Source organism: Amblyomma maculatum, chromosome 1 (assembly GCF_055883805.1).
Source record: "Amblyomma maculatum isolate TAMU_Amacu chromosome 1, ASM5588380v1, whole genome shotgun sequence".
NCBI classification, from domain to species: domain Eukaryota; kingdom Metazoa; phylum Arthropoda; class Arachnida; order Ixodida; family Ixodidae; genus Amblyomma; species Amblyomma maculatum.
In genome coordinates, this window is record NC_139344.1 from 188,510,567 (window position 1) to 188,518,843 (window position 8,277).

General features: G+C 46.5%; 1 long non-coding RNA gene across 1 annotated transcript; it reads left to right on the top strand.

The window, feature by feature from the left end:
- The first annotated feature begins 2,983 nt into the window (after positions 1 to 2,983).
- LOC146205177 (uncharacterized) lies at positions 2,984 to 6,512 on the top strand. Its single transcript, XR_014704143.1, has 3 exons — positions 2,984 to 3,526; positions 3,614 to 3,753; positions 4,582 to 6,512. It is a non-coding gene; the product is annotated as an uncharacterized LOC146205177 (long non-coding RNA).
- Positions 6,513 to 8,277: the final 1,765 nt, after the last annotated feature.

The window sequence follows — 8,277 nt, forward strand, 5'->3', positions numbered from 1 at the left end:
CTATTGTATGCGAATTAGATATAGATATAAGGCAGAAGCGTCAGACGAGTTGGTTACAGGGCAGCAAAGTACACATTCATCAACTAAAATGTAGATGGTAGAAGTTACTGAAGGGAGATCGTTAAGAGTAAGGGACACTGCTGAAAGAAAACTTTGAAAAAGAGGACTAATAGTAACAAACCGCGCGCGGTCGGTCAGAACCCTAGCAAAAAAATCCGATAGAAAACTAATAGCCTATCAGATTATTGATATTGGTTTTATCAGTCTGCCAGAGTATTGGTGGTATGGGTATCCTAGCCTCTTGGTTTTACAGGTCTGCTGGAGTATTGGTTTTATAAGTCAATTGTTTACTGGTCGTATAGGTTATGGTTTTATCGGTCCTATGGTATCTGGTAAAACAGATACGTCTGTAATGCTACGTCTGTAATGCTAGTACACCCATAGCTGTCAATAATCTGATAGACCTACAAAACCAATAGGAAGCCTACTGGTTTTGTAGGCCCCGTGGAATATTGGTCTCATCGAGTACCTGCGTGTGTTTACCTCTCCGGACACCTGAAGGGAGAGGGCAGCTATGTTCCACTTTCTAGGGATGAGTTACGCAGCAGGTGCATGTATACACATTTTATTACGCAATGACAGCGGCAACGCATACTGGCACATAATCCAAACATTCACTGCATCCAGGTAGCCCTCGATTCCAAGATTGCGGACTTCGGCCCGAGGATGTAGTCTCTCCCAATACTAAGGCACCTGAAAGAAATAAAAAATTGCGGTACAGCTTGAAAAATAAGTGATTTCAAGAGCGCGACACCACCACCACTTCAAAAAATCGGCGCACATATATACCGGCAACCGCGATTGCGCGCGTATTCAGGCGGAGGCAGATAGGGGACGCGCCGCCATTATTGAACGCCGAGGTAGCTGCTGAACCAACCTTCCGTCTTGCGCCTCACCACAGGTTTTGCCACTTGGAACACAGTGCGCACGACATTCAAAAACAGATTAACGCTAAAAAGTTGTCGGCACTTTCAAGAAATCGTGCCGACAACTTTCAAACTCGGCGCTGCGTTATATCACACCGCGCGGTTCAAATTCCTTTGTTGGCGTGCAGGCAACGGCATTCTACAACGCAAAGCCACATCATACACTGACAAAGTATAAACGTCAGCCCGAAGTTGCAAGCGATGCACACGCACCTGATCAAAAGCTGAACGTGCGCTGGAACGTTGATATCCTCGAGAAGCACCCCGAAAAACGGCGAAAACGTATAAACACAGGGCACCCACCGAACTGCCGCCAACCCGATCAGCGATCGCGCCAGCGCCAATGCCTCTACGGAGCTGCGCATGCGCGCCCAGAGAAGAGGTGGAAAGGAGGATGAGAGAGAGGCCAGCACGGGAACGCTTGCGCGGGAGTAGGAGTGAGAGAAAGGAAACCTACCTCTCCGCTGGGAAGAACCGCCGACATCGCGCTACCGCGGCGGCAGCTCGAACCGTACTCGTCGCGTGCTCGATGTCGACTCCTCTCGCTTCGGCGGCGGTTGCAGTTGCTTGGACGCGCGTCTTGCGGCTCCAACCGTACGTAGTTTGTTGAGACCTCGCGCAGAATTAAGTGAGAATATTTTGTGTCGCGGCGTTCTCAATTGTTATTGCGGCTAATATTGTACATAACGGCAACACTCAATAAACGGGATGAATGCGTGAGTTTTGGGGATGTGTCCGAGATGGAAAAGAAAACAATGAAAAAGACCCTAAAATCTCCAACTGACTGATCCTGCATGTACGACCCATAAACAAAGGCATACTGATGTATCAGACACATGAACCAATATGTAGTGGTCTATAAGACAAGCATGTATCAGCCTATAAGATGTATGGGCTTCTGCACTTGCCTGATACTTTTCTTATACAACCCACAGATAAACCTATGAAACCAATACTATTGCCTATAGGACAAATATGTACCAGTCTATAAGATTTATGAGTTTCTGTATAAGTCCCATAGAAATGCAGATACAACACATAGAATACCTACAGAACCAACACCGATTCTTATAGAACCAATAACGCTCCCTATTGGTCTTTTTTGCTAGGGAAAGCCTTGGATCAAATTAGTGGATATGTTTGTTCAATTCAGGCAGCTTCAGCAGAATGCGGGCAACGTGAAAAATGCGTGCACTCAGGCGACGCAACTTGGGAAAAGCGGTAAAAGAAAATCGAGTACCGAACCTGCTGGATATTTTTTTTTTCGAAGTTAATATTGGGATAAATTGAGGGCGAAAGATTCAGGGAATGTAGGAACGGGTGAATGCTAAATATTTTTTACACACTCTTGCACACTACGCGAACGCGCACACCTCGTGAATAACGCGAAATAGAAGTGTCCTTTCGCTAAGGCAGTTTTGGGAAAACTGCTCGCAGCTTCGAAAAGATCCGTTTTATCTGGAGTGCCCGGCATTGCGACAGAAAGAGCACATAAACGCCCTTCCACAATCAGCCAAGCGATCACATACGGTGATTACATAAACACCGCAACCTTCAAAACGAAAGCCAAGGCCACCTACACGTTGAGAATATTCTTCTTCCATGGCAGCACAAAACGCACACACAAGGGTACGGGAGTTCCTCCAATGCGCTAGTTATCTGTGAAGGATTATCACGGAGATGTGCTTGTAGCTAGGCTTGTTGGCGCATATTCGGGAAGACACAGGAATTCAAAAAAGATGCTCTAACGTTCTGTTCCCTTCCTGCATGTATGCAGCTTCTTTGGCTCCTGTGCTTTTTTGAACGATTACCACCTTATTCCATTGGGAATTCTGTAACGCTCTCAATACAAAACCAGTCTCAAACCGCTCAACTTGCCCTGCTCCTATTGGTCGGCGGCCTTATTGAAATTTTGCGTCATCACTGATCTCACCGGTGACTGCGGTTACGTCATCAACAAGACTAAAGTGGTGACGTTGCCCATGATCTGAATAATATTGTCAACGAGGTAACCTTGAGGTAACCCCAAAACACGGCCGGTCTCGAAACGCGCTCTCCCTCGAGACCGGCCGTGCCCCAAAAGCAGTTAACTGAGTAGAGCGAAAATGGCGACTGTGTTCGTTGCGTTGCGCTGGCTGTGTGACAGTTTTGTCGGTGCGATCCACGGCGTAGGAGGGAGGACGAAGACGCGTTTGACGTACCGGACTAGTTGTTCCGACTCTGTTCAACTCGGAAGCCAGCAGAAAGTGGAGTGACTGTGCGGCGATTGCCGACGAACATCGATGAACGGGGGCTCACGCAGCTCACGGACGAGTGCGCAGTCACTGCGGCTGCATGCGCACCGCGTTTTTTTTGCTATCGGGGGCTACCAGCTTGCGTCGGGAACGTAACATCGTTTGCATCGCATAGGCATCGATCAGCAGGTGCGTGCGCTAATAGCGGAAGCCATCGGGCGGGACGCTGATTGTCGTCAAGGCGCCGCGGTGCGATATGGAAAGACGTCGCTAGGCAAGTGGTTCTACGTTGTGAACATCACAGTAGTGAGTAAATTTTGGTTTTGACTGTGTGTGTTTGGCTACGAGTTCGAAACGTCATTGTAAACTTGTATTGTGCCTATTTTATTACAGATCTGCGACGCGAACATACGCACTTTTGACCCTCGCTGCCCCGTGGGACCAAGGACTCCAAACAACGCGTTCGTCTAGCGGTACTCCTGCGCACCGAAAGGTGAACGAAGGCCTGCTAAACGCCTGCGGCTTTTTCTTGGGTAAGCTGTAAAAAACCCGCGTCGGTTATCGAACGATATTGATTATATGCATTAATATGTGCATTCGACCACTTGCTGTAAGTTGGCTTCTCTGCAAGTCTTGTTTTCTAACCAAAAGGACTCGTTCCCCCTCGCAATGTTAAGAAACGAACAGAGGAAAGATCTCTTTTCTTTCCAGCTGTTGTCTTCGAGATTACCCAGCTATACCTGACGAAAGTTCAATACCTATATATACCTCAAAATACAGGACGAAGGGACTAGGGATTGTAGTGCCTTGCCCCCATTCGTTACGCTCCCTCCCTACGACACGTTCGCTACTCGAAAGTGTGAGTACGCTGCAAAAAGCGCCTGCTTCTTTTCGTTTCAGCAAGAACTAGAAGAGTGTTGTGTGATAACGAGACCTTTTGGTTGGAATACGAGCCTTACAGAGAAACTGACTTGTATTCCTGCGAGTGATCGATTGTCTGAATTCGCTGAAGCTGCATGCATAAGACGGGCTAGTTATGCATATGAATGCTTGTTAAAGTACAAATTTAGTGTTATGGCAGCAGCAACCAAGTATTCAATATGTTTGAAATCTCTTTACTGCCTAAGAAACCGTAGCGCTTGTGTTGTGCAGGTAATGTTAACACATTTTTGTTTATATATCACTGTGAAGCTACAAGGCTATCCTTACTATGATGCTTGCTTGGACAGCCCTGTGACACGTTGCCAACATTCCTGTGAATGTTTACCACCTCACTGTGGGCTAGTTGGTATGGATCTTTGATTGTATACTAGAACATGCAAAAGGCAGACTTAAGTGGATGTCATTGTTTGGTTATGCAGGAGACAGTGACTACCCACTGGAGTCATGGCTGCTTACACCAATGCCAAGTCATCCCAGACCCAACTTGCTGTCCCTTCTCTACTATCACCTTACAGCCTGGCACAGTTGGCTGTGGTCACTAGCTGTGTGGCAAACATGCTTAAACCGAAAAGCGTAGCGTTACAGCAAGGTAATAAATAACCATGACGCTTATTGGAATCAGAAAATGGCACCATGATGTTTTACTGCCACATATACTCAGTAGAAGCACTTATTTCTTGGCCGCTATATTTCACTCGAGTGTTTTTATTGAGAAAGAGACATCGTACATACCAACACACTTACCTTGATGTACAACGACCATACAACATCGCCATGTATATTGCAGAATAATTATTGGGCTCAAAGAAGCCGCTCCCTTTCAACATATTGAAGCTACCTATACAAATAGGTACTGTATGCATGGTGCAGTGTGCAAAACACTTACATATCAGAGGTAAAAATGCCAGCTGGATGGTATACTACTAGAGATCTTGCTCGCAGTGCTAAATGCTGTAACAGCTGTTAGGAGAATGGTACTAGGCTGCAGTGCCCACAATGATTGCTGAATGATTACAAAATTTTAGTGAAAATAAAATAAGCATCACACATACATTGTTAAGGCAATGCGTGAGCAGATGTTATGTACACTAATAAAACGTGTAAACCTGCAAGGGGACTGCTGAGCAGCTTGAAGACAGTAGAGGCAGCTGAAACATGAGCATTCAAAAATATTTTACACCATAAACATGGTAGAACGAGAGAAATAAGATGGCTACTCAATACAAAACAGCACTAAACAAGGGTTGAGGAGGAACCTTGGTTTGCTAGCCAAAATTGAAATGTGGGCTCGGCTCCTCAACCCTTGTAGCGCTCTTTCATACACCATAAACATGTGATAAGCACCCCTTTACATAATTGTCACCTACTTTTGACCTTGGAATTTATTTTCCAAGTCGTTTTCAACAAATAATCAGAAAAAGCATCTTTTGTGCAAACTGGCCTTTCAATTGAAATGGTTTGTACATAATGCACACAACATGGAAAGGTAATAGAATGAGGAATGTGTGTAAAATGAACATCTTTTTGAAACACTACACAGACTCCATGATGGCACTTCAAAACTAGCACACATTCTTCGCCTTCAAGGTAATCTGCACATCTCACTGGTGGGCCCCTTGTTTATAATAAGACTAGGGAAATTAAGCAGATTCACCAGCTCGCCTCCGGCATCGCGCACCAAGCTTGCGTCATGTGTTTGCCTTTCCCGTCAAAAAGGGGTGGGGGGATACCATTCAACATGAACAGACACTGACAACGTTCCAACAATGTGCCACTAACAAACACAGCCTGCTGCGCGAAATACAACATACTACACATCCCTGTCCAGACCTGGCTGAACAAGCTCGTCCTCTCCTCGGTCACTATAACAAATTTCTGAATAGGGAGTATTCACTGACGCGCTGTGCGCGGTGCATTGTGGGTAATTGAGGCGCAGTCGACCATTTTTGTGTCCACGGAACGAACAAGGCGAACATACGTTTCAAGTGCTGTCGTGCGCCGGTTCTACAAGCAGTGGCATCCGCAACTATATGTTTATTGAGCTATCATAGACTAATAGACGCGTGCACGGTGTAAACAACGGAAGCTGAAGAGCTGCTCAAACGACCTCGGCATTTTGAGGTTCCGGAAGTACACACGAACAACTCCACTCGAACGAGACACCTCAGTGAGATGTGACGTCACGTATGGCTGGCACGGCTCAACCGCACAAGTATCATGGAATATGAGAAATGTAAGTCAAAATGGCCTGGACTTGAATCTTCCGGATGTGTCCTAGCAGCCAGCTCTTGTCACTATCCGTGCACGACTGTTCTTCACGCACTCGGAAGACACATTCCCGGTAAAAGAGCAGCGCGGCAATGTATCGCTTCCAGTCATGCGCATGCATGGAGCACGCCGCCAGCACCTCCTCGTCGTGTTTTGCTGCAATAAAATCCTTCACAGAGGGCTCGCTAAACTTTGTGTTTGCCGTACTTGTCTCATTCGATCAGAAGAAGTTGGATGTTCACATTAGTTCGCATCGTCTGTGTCGGCTGCTAATCGAAGCAGACCGCATGCAGATTCGGCGAAGGAACGTAGGCGGGCAGTTCTTTTGCAGAAGGTTTGAAGAACTTTATAAACTTATTTATCTCTAATAACAAATCAAGTTCAGCTTGGCCAAAACTGCGCCGCATTTCAAGAGTTTGATATCTTTGATTGTCTTATGCGAAAGCGTTTGACTGCGTAGATAACAGCAGATTGTGGCAAGCTCTGCAAGAGTCTTACTGATTGGTTTCCGATTGAGAAAGGAGTGCGGCAAGGCTGCATACTGTCGCCCTGCCTATTTAACCTATATGCAGAGTGCATCATGAGGAAGGCCGGTCTGGACGAGTCTTCAGCTGGAGTGAAGATTGCTGGAAAACGTTTCAACAACCTTAGATATGCGGATGATACCACTTTAATGGCAGAAAGTGAAGTGGAACTCAAGAGACTTCTGATGCGCGTACAAGAAGAGAGTGAGAAGTTTGGGCTTAAACTGAACATTAAAAAGACAAAGATCATGGCGTCTTGCCCTATCAAGTCCTGGAGCATCAATGGACAAGAAGTGGAAGCTGTGACCGATTTTCTGTTCTTGGGCTCCAAGATTACCTCGGAAGGAGACTGCAGCCATGAAATTAGGAGACGCCTGCTTCTGGGAAAGAGAGCAATGGTTAGCCTTGACCGCCTAGAGCAGAGACATTAGTCTGCCAACCAAGATCCGTATAACCCGTGCTATGGTCTTTCCAGTTGTGATGTATGGATGCGAGAGTTGGACTGTGAAAAAGGCTGACCGCCGAAGAATTGACGCGTTTGAATTGTGGTGCTGGCGAAGACTCTTAAGAGTTCCATGGACTGCCAGAAGATCAAATCAGTCGATATTGTCGACCATAAACCCTGACTGCTCATTGGAGGGTCAAATTCTAAAGTTAAAGCTCAGCTACTTTGGTCATCTGATGAGAAGAGAGGAGTCGCTGGAGAAAGATTTGATGTTGGGAAAGGTTGAGGGTCGCCGGAGAAGGGGTAGGCAGCAAACACGTTGGTTAGATGGCATCCTCGAGGCAGTGCAGATGAAGTTATGTGATGTTAGGAAGACAGTGAGAGACCGGAAAGCGTGGCGTGACATGGTCCATAGGGTCACGAAGAGTCGGACACGTCTGAACGACTGAACTGAACTGATCTGGAAAGTAGCGAAACTCTCCTCCCTTTGGCTGCTTTCCTCCTCAATTCTCCTCTGATTTCACTCTTCCACCGGCGGGAGCGCTGCGCACGGCACGCTGAACCTGCCTGCGCTCGAGGGGCGCCGCGGAAGGGTCAATGGTAGTGAATGGCGGGGGCTTGTTGTGCTGCTTTTTAAAGCGTTAATTTAAATCTGCTTTGCACAGGTAAATATATAATCAATTTGAAAATGCTATGTCTGGTTTTAGCGGCACATATTGCTCGCAACAACAAAGAAGGAAGAAGAAGACACGCACAAAACGGCAAAAAATGTTTGCACTCAGCATCGCGCTCGGGTACTCTGAAGCATCAAGAACGGGAAATAAACTGAGCAGGCAATTATGGTGTCATCTGTGTTGGGTGACAGATAGATGACCCTG